The sequence below is a fragment of the Pseudorasbora parva genome, chromosome 17, assembly GCF_024679245.1.
Source record: "Pseudorasbora parva isolate DD20220531a chromosome 17, ASM2467924v1, whole genome shotgun sequence".
Classification (NCBI taxonomy): Eukaryota; Metazoa; Chordata; class Actinopteri; order Cypriniformes; family Gobionidae; genus Pseudorasbora; species Pseudorasbora parva.
In genome coordinates this window covers 18,077,962-18,091,885 of record NC_090188.1, presented here as the reverse complement: position 1 = coordinate 18,091,885, position 13,924 = coordinate 18,077,962, and the positions used below count along the sequence as shown (strand labels likewise).

Sequence of the window (13,924 nt, the reverse complement as noted above, 5' to 3'; positions counted from 1 at the left end):
ATTATTATATTGCATTTCCTTCAATATATCCTCATAAAAACTGCACCTTTAAATCAAAGTGTCAGTATCAGTGCTGTTCAAAAAACTATCAAATTAAGAAAACAAGCCATCATGCCATCAAGAAGTTTTGAAAGACCACTTCTTACAAGAGTGAACTTGCTTCAACACGTCAGCTTCATTGTTACTATGTTAACTTACTGTACTGAGAGAGGTCTTTTTGTACAAGATAGTAATTTTACAGCTTTTGGCGGTGGGAGCAGGGGCGTGGGACTGGGGGGATAAAGGGTACTGAGTAACCAGGGCCCGAGGCAGGGGGGGGGCCTTAGAAGTCAGTTTTCTATACATACACATACATGGTACGGGGGCCCAGCAAGATGGTTTGTACCCAGGGCCCAAAATTTGGTGCTACGCCCCTGGGTGGGAGAAAAGAAGTTGGCTCAGTGCGGCGTGATAATAGACAGTTTTATAATAAGAGTCGAGTAGACTTTGCTCCACTCCACAGACATAATGATGAGGTTGGACAAGAGAGCCAGACATGTGAGAATGCGCCCTTTATTCCTGCAGCTCAGAGCCTCACTAAAGCCTCTGTTGTGCAGGCCTGGCATACATTTATGACACAGGGCACCAAACCAGCGCCGGTTCTGCGTCTTTGACTACAACATGAGTCTCAGATGTTAACACATGGTGCACACTGTGCAATGAGCCCACAGCAGTTAATCAGCTGATAATTATCCCACTGGTGTAAACACAATCACGACCACAGACACCAGAATGACTGTGGAAGGAGTAATCTGATAAGCGTGCAAAGTAATGACACCTATTATAAACATGGTATCAATCGTAGCTAAAACTATACATCAAGACATATCTGGTATTGGTGGCAGAAAATAATAATCTGTGGTGGATTGTAATTGTTGAGAGGCAGGGGTTTGATCTCTGTTACTGTACTCAGTGTCCTGCTGCCAGTCTGATAAGATCCCTGAGACAGACACACCCCCGGATTCTCCTCATATATTATTCAATAATACCAACAATTCACAGCACAATGGGACTGGGGAAGAGACCATTTGAAAAGCAACAACAGCTCCTTGCCTCTGAAATACAAAGAGATCAGGCAGCATGCAGGAGATTAATGCCTATGTAGGCTACTTGTTACTTTGCATATCAAATGCTAATAGATCAATAAACACATTACGGTAAGAATGATTTCAAAGTGGTACTCTTTGGGGAGACAAATTTTGAATTAAACCCATGTAACAGTATGCATTTAAATTAAAATTCTGTCATCATTCACACAAGAAGAGTGTGAAGAATGTAATATATAAAAATTTCCAAGCAAAAAAAGATGATTTTATAAAGATTGCAGTTAAAAATGTGGGGTCTTTTTTTTTTATTAATTAAAGAATTGCTTTTGTTCACCAAGGCTTTATTTTATGATAATATAGAAAAACAATAATATTGTTAAATATTATTAACATTTAAAATAACATGTTTCTTTTGAAATATATTTTCAAATGTAATTTATTCCTGTGATCGCAATGCTGAATTTTCAGCAGTCATTATAATTGTCTTTAGTGTCACAAAATATTTAAGAAAAAAAAAAACTCTTTCTTTATTTTGTATTGCCATATCAGCATCTGTGGCTATCATGACAAGATCAATAATATACTTTGAAGATCTGGAACATGACAATCAAATAATATACAACATTTTAAATCACAATTTATGGTGCTTTACATCCTTTTAAAACTTTTAAAGCAACATCCATGAATTGTATAGACGGCACAACCAGCTAATTTCTCATTTTTGTTATCAAAGTAAGAAATAAAAAGTGACATTAGAGAGTATAAAAGGATGACTGAATGTTTCTTTCAGGGTGAACTGTCCCTTTAAGACATGTTCACTGCAGGTCAGAGATCTTGTATGTCCAGCAGAATATGTGTGCTTCAGTGCTTAGTCATCAGAATTCCCCTGCCTTCTGCAATACACACAGGAGCCTATCAAAGCAAACCTCAGGGAGAAGAAAAAACGGATGAAAAAGAAAAAACAATTATCTGAGACGTTATAAATGAGCTTATGTTGATTCCTAGCATTTATTTTCAAACCACTGACAGATGCCAAAACATATGAAACCATTCACACACACACCAACTCCTCTCTATCCAAATTAAAGAGGTGTTTACAGACAATGTGTTCAAAACTGATCATTAATATGCTATTACTCATTCAAATATTATATATATAATTCTAATGCACATGCTGCACAAATGTTTCTCATGCTAGAAGAAAGCAAGTGCAAGCTTTTGCAAGTGACTTTTTGGAGTAATATCTGACATAATCTGTGTTTTTATATGGGAATCACTAAATGCGTTTCCTAAAGCCTAGTTCACACTGCCCGATTTTTGCCCCCGATTTTGAGTCGCCGACAGGTTGTGAAATCGCTGACAAATGCCCGAGATCACAGGCAAATCGGTGCTCGTGCACGCGAGTGACAATCACGCAGTGTGAATAATCAAAGACGCGATCAGAGGGAATCGCCGACACCCATGAGATATTTGGCATGCTAAATATCTGGACCTGTCGGCGATTGAAACTCCTGCTGTGTGAACTGCGTTCTGACTGAAAATTACATCGGCGATGACCGACAGCCAATGAAAGAGTGAGATACAGGGCAGCAGGACGTTCAGGGAGGAGTTATAGAGCAGAATATCAGTATTTTAATAGATATATTTACAATTCTATCAAACAGAAACAAAGGCCAACCATTTGCACATCCAGTCACAGCAGCAGCGCATTACAAAATTGTATATTTACCTCAAACTGTCTTAATTGCAGAACACAATCCTGGCTCCCTCTGTATCTCCAACAATTTCTTCCGCTATAATATTTTTTTCTTTTTCTCCACAAATCAGCGCACATACAATTTGAAGCAAACTTTGTGCAGTTTATCATCTTTAATAACAATTCCAAGTCTCGCACGAGAACTCCGGTCTGATTCACGTGTGATCTCGCGTTGTTTACTTGTCACTTCGCACGTGAAGTTGGGAAACGTAGTTTGCGCACCGGAGAAAGAGAGTTGTCCTCTGTTGTCAAACCATCGTGCAGTGTGAACACAGCATAGACTGAATGATACCCCAGATAGTCATGCAGTGTGAACAGAGCAGTGACCCGACGAGTTTGAAAATCGTGCAGTCTGAACTAGGCTTAAGTGAACCATAGTGTGTATGAATGGATAACGCAAAATTTGAGTGACAAATTTGAACTCTACCGAGAATGTTATACTTTATAACACGTTTCAGCTGAACATTCTGAATCACAATAACAAAGAGGAAAAAATATGCCTTATTTCATAAAATAACATTATGTTAAATATCCATTGACTGCTATTATTTACAGTTGTAGGAATATTCAAGCAGCGAGTCGACACAACAAAGCATTCCAGAGCCTGAACTGATCGTAAAACTGATCAAGGATGCCCAAACGGCCCAGTGACAACATCTCTCCCCCTTTACCTGCGTTATCTCAAAACCAACACAAGGACAAGATGAGTCACGTGACATGTTTCCTCTTTGTTCTACAGGCGTAACAGCGGGTATAACCTCATGAAGAAGGGACTCATTTATTATCAACAGACATAAATTTAAATCGTTATCGGACCCAGAGTCGCTAAAAGCTTTTTTCGAAGGCCAAAAATCAACCTAGACATTAGACAGGGACCACTTCGTCCACCTCCTTCCTCGACCCACACATTCCAAAGGCTCTTTGAACATCACACAAAGACCTTATGTTTGATGTCTATGTGATCGATAAATGATTCTAATCATTTTGATGCAAGGTAAATTTGTGTAAAAAGTACCGTGATCACAATAGGAAAGTTAGTTTCTTAAATGTGTTTAATCGGACATTACACTAATGATATGCACAAGGAGAAGTGGACGGGACACTTACCCACAACTATATCTAATTGGCCAGAGATGCCCCCAAGGAGGAACCTTGGGGCCCATTTAAAACTCACAGGCAAACAAGATATCTTTGCTTTTTGTTTTGCTTTGTGCAAATACTGACTGCCATGGTTTTGCGGTAACTTCTGCTTTGATCGTGCGGGCCTTTCCTGCCTACCCAGAGCTCCTCACCACACTTCAAAACTCTGTTTGAACCTCGCCGAAGAAAACTTCCTGAAGTCTGCGCAGCCGCGACTCAGAGAGACGCCCGTCGCGTAGCAACCAGCTAACGCTATCCCGGATCCGGCTTTTACCCTGCAAAACCAACTATCTGTCACTCTGAACACAACAACTGACTACCAGCCGAGCAACGCCGTCCTAAGAGGAACCCATGCTCGTAGGAGTATTCAAACGCAAGTACATGACTCTTCATTCTGGCTGAACTGGTAAAAATCGCATCTAAGCGAGCAAACTAAGGTTGACCTGCTAGTATATTGATTCTCAGGTTGTGGCTAAGAAATCATCGGGTCTTCACTCCTTTCCATTAACAAACATCCCTTTCCCAGTAACTGTATGAATGTGTGTTTTCGTTAGTTTGTGTGTTTAGAATAGTTCAATAAACTTTTTCATCTATACAAGTGTCTTTGGCTGTGTTTATAAGTTACTGCCTCAAACTGATCGATTGTGTTACCTAAACTCACAACAGTGAACATAAAATGTATATCATTGCCGTTGTAACGGGTAATATCCCCATTTAAGATTGATAATGTACTCTAATTTCAACGTATCGCTGGACGAATAGTTGATAAAGTGGTAAATATTAATTTTGAATCATTTAATATGTATTACAGTTCTTTTCACTGTAATTCAACTCATTTGAGTTATTTGATCCAAATCAATCCCTTACAAAAGTAATCTTGTAAGTAAAAACTAACACAAACTACCTCAAACAACCTTTTTGACCTAGAAAATTTACAAAAACATTCAATATTTCCATCTCAGGCTGGATAGACCAGCTTTGGTCATTAAATCCACAAAGGTAGAACAGTCAGATTTGAGTGGAGAATGACCTTATATTGGAAAGCATGTGAAGCTTTCATGCACTGTCATGGTGTGTGCAGACGCTTAGCATGCTTTACTGAGCCATGGAGAATGCCCTCTGAGCTATGCTTTTCCAAGGCCCCTCTCCGGCTCGCTCTCTCAGCCTTCTTTAAAGGTGGGTGTATGAAATATTAATGCTGCAGTACAACTGGCTGTAGAAGAGCGGCCTCTCTCTTAATATGTGTGTGTGTGTGTGTGTGTTAGAGAGACAGCCGGATAACTCTGGCATTGCTGCTGTTCCAGAGACACCCGATCTCTACAAGGCTCTACAACCTGCTGGGGCCTTCGCTGCTACCGCTGCTACTGCAGATCATGTGAGAGTAAATTCTCAGGAGCACTGACTCAATATCAGCACTTTATTATAATGGCATTTAAATAACCGCTGAACACCAGGAATAAGCAGTAGGTCTCAAGTGCTACTTATGTGTCAGGATATGTATATTCTTTCAAATTTATTAGAGCCATTAGTATCAGCAGACTCACTTTGAAGATGAGAGAATCAACCAAATTTCTCAAATCTGGATCATTGAAAAAATGTGCCTGTGGCAATATTTCTTCAAAATGATATCACATTGCTTCTTTGCATGTTTTGCAAAAGTATAAAAATTAAATGTCCGATAAGTGGATAAGCTAAATGCATGTGCAGTTTAATTAAGTTGGATGTTGGATTTATTTCACCAGTTTGGAGTTAATGCTCATGTTTAAAAATAATATTTTGCCTATAATAAACATAACCGATAGTGTTAACAAAAGCAAATGTGAGATAAAAACTTTCAAAATATGCTAGTTTTTTAGACTATGTGAAAATTGTTTTAAGGTCATAACATAGTATTCTGCAAGGAACCTAATAAAAATAATTCTTTATTATGCCAAGTTCAGACAACATAATATTTTTGTCTGCTACGATAGTCACTGTATTCGATTGGTCTATACAATTTTGATTTCCTAAATTGTTGTCGTGTCATAGACAAGAAACACGACAGACTACGAGCTGCTTCCTGACTAATCATCGCCTGCCGTCCTTAACGATGAGCACGATATTATCGATAAGGCGGAACTGGCAACTCACATCCAGAAATAAGAGAGTAAACAACCAGACTCGAAGCGGCATGTTAACTTAATGCTAATTCCAGTACTCACCGGGTTGCTGAAGCAGGATCTATATAATCAGGTTTTTATAGCGAATCAGAAACTGATCTTCAAAATGAACAAAAATTACAAATGAAATAAACCTGGACTAACCTTTTGTTAAATCACTATTTTAAAAGGTAACTGCAGGATAACAAACACATCTGGTGCTGAGCAAACTTTGTTAACATACAAAACAGCAATACAATACACCAATAGAACAAGATGCAGGGCACAGGTTATAAAGTTCTTAAGGGGACTTCTGACATCTCTCTAGAGGTTTAGCATTCAAATATCCCCAGGTCGTCAGTATGCCTGACGCTTCAGAGTTCAATACAGTGAATGTGCTTCCTGCACATTATAATGAAAAGCAGGTCACTGCCCCAGGCACTGGCAGTTCATTTACACAGAATTCAATGCAAATGCATTTGAGCAATACAGTAACACTGGACTCATAATTTATAGCACATTAGAACCTTATAGACTGGCCGAAAATGTAACTATGACCATGTTATGTGGATTTAAGTCTTCCATAGGAAGCTTATCCAGGCTTGGCCTGAGCACATGTTAAAGGAATACAAAACAGACTATGGAATTACAGTCAAGAAAAGTGCTTAATGAAACTCTGAGCTCCACTTGCTCGTAACTGCCAAAAGTTATCTCCATGCATCTCTGTTACACAGGATACGGCCTTTATCCATTGTGATGGAGAGACCAAGAGTTTGTCTTCATCACAGTTTTTACTGTTCTGTTTCTATACATTCTATTATATTCACGTGGGGTTTTGCGTTTTAAATTCCCGTTTCCCGAGTTTTAGTCGAGCTCATTTAAGCTATTTATGGAAATGTTTGTGAAAATGTGTTGGTTTTATCCGTCCTATTTATTATATTTATAGATTTTTTTTTTAAACTTGCTCTTAATAATCTTGTGTATTATTTATGAATCATGGCAAGACAAGTTCATTTGACAAAAAAGGGTATCTTCCAGTTAGAAAAGGGGAAAATATGTGTGTGTACCTAGGATATTGAAGCGTTGCTTGAGCACATTGAAACTCTGTCCTCAAATGCACAGGAGTTTGTACTGTATTAGAACACAGCAGTTCTAGTTTTCATTATAACCCGTTTTTATTTCTCTTAACCATATTTATTTGCACATTTTGCACAACTGCTTTAATAAACACCTTCTTGGACTCCAACTTTTGCATCCGTTTTCACATCCGGGTGTGATTCTTCTGGTGACCGCTCGGGTCCCTATCACATTCATACAAGCTACACAATGCAGCTAAATACAGTTGTAACTTCTCTTCTGAGTGCTTAATCCTGCTCTGTAAACACACAACAGTATTCTACAACCAAATTCACTTCTGAGTGGCAGTCAATGGATAAATATGCTTTTGCATCCTTTTCAAATTTAAAAACAAGTTACTGTCCACCGGTCTATACCGGTACACGTGTATAGAAAAATGTCAAAATACATTTTCTCTTCAAAATGTTGCATGAAAACTACATTTTAACATTTGACAACATAAATATTGTTAAAACTTAACAGGCCTGCTGTAAAGCATAAAAATTTGTCAAAAATGACCTCTAATGAGGAGATGAGTCTGAACTCTTAGCTCTCTGACCCAACAAAGCACTGTGCACAGAGCACACACACCCTAATCTGGATTATCAACTAAATTAGATGCGTCTCTAATCCGCAATTGCCAAACTCTTGCCTTAACCACTTGATTCCAGACCGGCGGGACACACAAACCCGTATGTCTTCCATAATTCTATTGATCTTAATGAAATAATCATTCAAGTTGTTTTGTTTATTTTTGGGCCTTAATCTTCAATCAAAACATCATAACCGTCTGGTGAAACGACAGACTTCTCTCCGATGACCTATGCAGAACTTCTCCAATCACAAGGCTCGTCTGAGATGAGCAAATTGCAGTCAGGCACAGTTGCTCTCCACCGACTCGCTGATCTAAAACTTTACGGGAAACGACTTGCTGATGACACAGCCTAATGCTCATTGGTTTAAACAACCATGATGTATTCCTTTTCTAAAATGTCTGATATCATGTTTGTATGTGTATATAAATTCTGTGTGAATATTCCCAAACTCTGTGACAGTGCGATCTCTCTATGGGATATATATATATATATATATATTTTTTTTTTTTTTTTTTAATTCTGTATTAAATTAAAAGTAGTTGGAGTTGGAAAACGCGTCTTTCATTTGAAATTAAATAAATATGTACATGTTCATCACATTTACATATATAAAAGCAGGAGAACGTCAACTAAATCCAGTTTATTAGCAACACAGCACAAAAGTGTGAAACCCATGATATCCATCTGTGATCTCGTAGGTGCTTGATCCACTCCTAGACGAAAAGTGAAGTGTGTGTGTCCATCTTGTCTGCACTTATTTCACTCCTCCCCTCACTGCAGCCGCCTACACTTGTCTAAATTCCAGGCGAGGCCATCTCAAATGAGCCTATTTAGTCCAGTGCTTCCCAACTCTGGTCCCAATGTCCATACTATCCATTCTAAATAGTATGTGAGATTAGAATAAGTGTGCCCCAAAACATGTTAAAAGTATGTTAAACAAAAAGAGTAAGCTATGTCAAAAGTCCCCCGATGGTCTTTCGAAGTGTGGATCCGTGCACACAACTAAAAAGGCTAATATTGCTCAAAACGCTTTGGAGGAGGAATTGGTTCAGAACTACAAACACGAGTAAAAAGTGTTAAAAAAATCTACAAAACATGGCGGATGTGAATGACTGGCGGTGAGAGGTTTAGATAAAGGTTTGAGTAATATTCAAAGTCTAACATGATTATTATAAATATAATATAAATATAAAATATTAATTTAATGTTATTCATGTTATATTTTATCTGCAATAACAATGTTGACTTTTAGGATCCATTTGGCCATTCACTGCATTTCTCTCTGATACGGGAGGGAATTAAAAGAAATTTGGAGGATTTTAACTGTTATTGATGTTGTATGACGTGATACTATGTCCCAAAGCTTATCTACTCTGTTGCTAAAAACTCAAAAGTATTTTCTTTTTCTTCACAAAAAGAGAACATACTGTTAGGTCGTAGCATAGGCAAATTGGAATACAGCATTGGAGTAGCCCCCAACTCAGCACATTTTCAGGAGGGCTAAAAAGTATGTTCTATATAGTATAAATGTGTGTAGTATGAATGCAATCTGGACATACTACATCCGCCATGTTGTCATTATCATGTGACCTACCAGCATCAGTTACATTGCATCACTGCCATTCATAAATACTCTCCTGTGGACTCATGGGATAGTAAGTAAAGTGTCCATTGCATACAAACTTCAGAATCTTGCAGGTCTGAAAAAAGTAGGTCATCCATGTACTCTTTTATAAGTACTGAAAATTCAGACTAGTCACTCTCAACTCTGGCCCTCGAGATCCATTTTCCTGCAGCCTTTAACTTTATATTAATCCTGAAGACATTGATTAGCTTGTTCCGATGTGTTTGATTAGGGTTGGAGCTAAACTCTGCAAGAAAGTGGCTTAGAGTTGATACCCCTGCATTAGATAAAGAAATTGGACAAGCTCAGTGTTGATTCATTTTCTGCTATTTTCTTAATGAATAGGAATGAGTGCAAAGGATTGTGGGTGACCGGAGGACATGAAGGATACACTTGATGCATCCTTCAAAATAAGTAAATTGAAGGATTCAAAAGGGAGGCTGCCTTCCAAGGATCCTTCACATTGAGATGGCCTTTGCTTTGACAGAGCTTGATGACGAGATATGCATCCTTCGATTTGAGAAGCAACATGACATCATGACTTTGCGTAAACATACACCCCACTATCTAAAGCCAAGTGACGTGTTATCTGTACGCATTTTGAGCTATCTGCGTGTATGTCTACGGCGTGTGATTCCGTGTGAATGTCTACGCCGAAATGAACCATCATCTCTGCGTGTATATCTACGCCGTGTGATTCCGCATGTATGTCTACGCTGTGTGATAAATGTGAACGTATCCGCCGAAACGAACTATTATATGTGTGTGTGTGTGTGTGTGTGTGTGTGTGTGTGTGTGTGTGTGTGTGTGTGTGTGTGTCTGTTTGTGATGGGTAGGTTTAGGGGTAGGGGCAGTGTAGGGGGATAGAATGGACCGGTGTTGATAAACACTCTAAAAAGCAATTATGCGTCCTGATAGCACGCCAAAATGGCATACAAATTGGCTTGTCATATACGCCATTTCATGTAATCAGTCTGCTTAGAGAGACAATCAAAATGTGTACATATTAGGGTACTCCAGGACCAGGATTGGAAACCACTGATTTAAGCCTAGTCCACACATACACAGGTATTTTTATAAACAGAGTTTTTCCCTCCTCCAATTAAAAAAAAAAAGTGCATCCACATGAAAATGCAAATCACGCTATGAGGCGCTGTCAAGAACAGGCCAAACTAACAGGTGGCAATATAAACCTAACTGTAAAGCCATGTTGGCCAACCAAAGGGCTTTAAAAAAAAATTGTATTGCCAGTTCTGCGTTTGCGTGTGGACGAACGGCCAAACTGCAAAGAAACAGCTGTGGTTTTGAAAATACACATGTTCGTGTGGACAGGACCGTAGTAATCTTAAACACCACCCAAATCTTAAAGTCCAATCAACAAACAGTGAATTTAACCAGTAAAAGTCCCTGGAATCCCTGCCTTTGATAATCTGTTACACTCGGATGTACATCACAAAAAATAAGAAAAGATCGGTCTCTACATCTTATGCCTCACAAATTTTAATGAGTTTCAAAGGGTGAAAAGGTTTCCACAGATTTCGCTTATGTTCAAGCTAATCCCTCTAATTTGCCATATTGACCAGCAGATTTGTAGTTGTACATTTTTCAGGTAACTGAAAAGTTGTTAGAAAATTGTTGAAATGCATATTTGCATGTAAAGATGCATACATTTAATACCAGCCTTACCTTTGGCTTTGACCTCCTTTGTGGGTGTTCAAGCCGTATACTTAAGAGGTCATAATTAACTATATTTATAATATTATTAATGCAGTAATCATTACATTAAAACATATTTTAGCTTTGGAAGTTGCAACAGACTGTATCAACAGCTTTGCACCACTCATTTCTTTATTTAGGCCTTATTATCAGAAGAAAAAAAACTTTGAAAGCATCTGGTAACAAAAAAGAAAATAGAGAAAACTCTTAAAATCTTTGTTTGCTAATAATCTAGCAGCAATACATTGCAAAACATCAAATACTGTACGCAGTATTGACATCAGAAAACAGTTACATGATATCCCCAAAACAAAACAAAAATGCATTGCATACTCAGGTCGATTAGGCTACAGAAAACGATCAACACGCAGCAATCATAAGAATATCGCGTGGCTCTCCTCGTTTAAAACGAACTATTTTGCATCCAGAACGGGCTTCTGGAGCTGGCAGGTTGTGTTTACAGATATGCCAAGTTAGTAGAGTAGGCTACACAGACTGTATGCAAACAGGTATGCTGCTGAGGTAAGTACATGCAAGCCAGCCAGCAAGCTTCCAGAACCGACCCACATCGAAACTGACCTGTCAAAACACATGAATTTATGTTGATAATTCAGTAGGAACGTCCACTCACCCTTCTGAAGGACTTGTACGATCCGGTTAAATGAGTGTAAATTACTGAGTGCTCAGCGGATTTATTCTCGAATGCGTTTTCATTGTATCAGTGCTTTCTGCATGCCTTGCTAGTGGACATGAATTCTCACATGGCACCTTTTAAGCGTCCCGTGCCTCATCAGGCTGTGATAAAAGTAAACAGTTGCACATATGAGAGTCAGACTTCAAAGTGCCCACAAAAGTGGTAGTAGGCAGGTTGCCTTCGGTGACTCTGCGCGTGGTCGCAGTTGCAAGACATTGGATTTGTATGATAGGTGGTTCTGTGAGTCGAGGCGGAATCCCAGTTCGTATGTCCCGCCCCCTCTGGTAGAATCAACAAATCAAAATGCACAAACACGCTGCTGTTCGACATGTTATTTAAAGAACCTAACACTAATGTGGTTTTTACAGCACGATGAAAAAGTGACGGAGCAAAATGTGAGCTCACAAATCAGCCTAAAAGTCATGACACACTGACAAATTATGCATTGGGGAACATATCTATACTTAAAATGTTATATTTCAATATAATGCGTCGCTGCAATGCCTACTGTACTACTTCAATTGTTATTTCTTGCGGACTTTAGATGGCCAGAGTTGAGTTCTTCAAGTGGCGGAACCGAGAAAAGGCAGCATGCTCTGGCAAGATGCCCACCGACAGCTTGGCTCAATCTTTTTTTGTTACAAGTTCAATCTCTGCATAACAGGAAATGGAGTGTTCAAAAAAGCCTGCCACCGCGGAAAATAGGCATTAACTAAAAAGAAAAAAAGAAGAAGCTGGGAATGTGGTGAAAGATGTGTTTTCTCACACGTGCTTGTTCTTCAGTGAATTAACTGGTAAAGGAAAATATGGAGTGTTAATTACTACTCTAATGTTTGACTAAATGGGACAAAGAGCCAAAACCAAGAAACTCTACCTACACGCGTGTGTGTGTGTGTGTGTGTGTGTGTGTGTGTGTGTGTGTGTGTGTGTGTGCCACAGCTGATGGTGCGTGGTCTAATGGAATAAGTGCAAACAGTCATTAATCTTGGGAGTCTGACTTTTGATTTCAGGTTTTCAGGGTAAAGCTTTCTGCCCTGACAGACTGCTCTTTATCTGCTAACCATAACCTCCCTATTAGATTGTAGGCCTCTTAAAAATCACCTATAATGTATAGTAGCCTAGGTAGGCTAAATGCAATATTATAATTCTCAGTGAGAGAAGTCACTTCGTGAATCACCACAATAAAGCACAAAAATCAGCATAGAATGATTAACATTGCTTTTATGAGAATAAAACAGTGAAGAAGAACCAAAATTATTATATATATATTTATTTTCATTTTAATTTTTTTCTGTGAATCGATATAATATTCCAAGATCATTTGCTTATAGGTATATGTCGAATAAGCAATGATCAGTAGTGCCTGGTGGTTTACTATCACACCCAGTGTGCTTCTCAAACAGAGAGAGGACTTTACAAGACAAAAGCATGCCATCTGGTGGTTGGAGAATATTTTTACAGTCTTGAGGAGTTACTCGTCACTTTTTCTTATTTAAACAGGCATATTTATCCTGTCTGTTCACTTCTTGTATTTTTTGACAGCAAAAATATCGCTTTGAACCACAATTTAATCTTTAGGAGCTATTTCTAAATAGTCTATAATCATGCTTATATAATGTACAGAGAAAAATGTCAAATATAGAAGTATGGGTGACATTTTACAATAAGGTCTAATCTGTTAACATTAATTATAATAACTAACATTAACTAACAGTGAGAAATACATTTGTTACTGTATGTATTAATCTTTGTTACAGTTAGTTGCCGTAATAAAAATTCAGCTGTTAATTTTTTTTCATGTTAATTAGTTCACAGAGAATTAATAAAACATTTGATTTTATTAATTGCCTATAGTACCTGTTGAAATTAATATTAACTAAATTTAATAAATGGTTCATATATATATATATATATATATATATATATATATATATATATATATATATATATATATATATATATATATATATATATATATCATTATTTACATTTGCACAACAGTCAAGTTCTCAAAACAATTAGTACAAACTGCAAAACCTTTTTGATAACCTTCAAAAGC

At 38.0% G+C, this 13,924-nt stretch overlaps 1 protein-coding gene across 1 annotated transcript in view; it reads right to left on the bottom strand.

Moving 5' to 3' along the window:
- sertad2b (SERTA domain containing 2b) overlaps nt 1-12,070 on the bottom strand; it is a 54,282-nt gene extending 42,212 nt beyond the window's left edge. The window contains exon 1 of the mRNA XM_067421460.1: nt 11,803-12,070. The gene's annotated coding sequence lies outside the window, so the exon portion shown is untranslated. The remainder of the gene's footprint in view (nt 1-11,802) is intronic.
- Between the last annotated feature and the right edge of the window lie 1,854 nt (nt 12,071-13,924).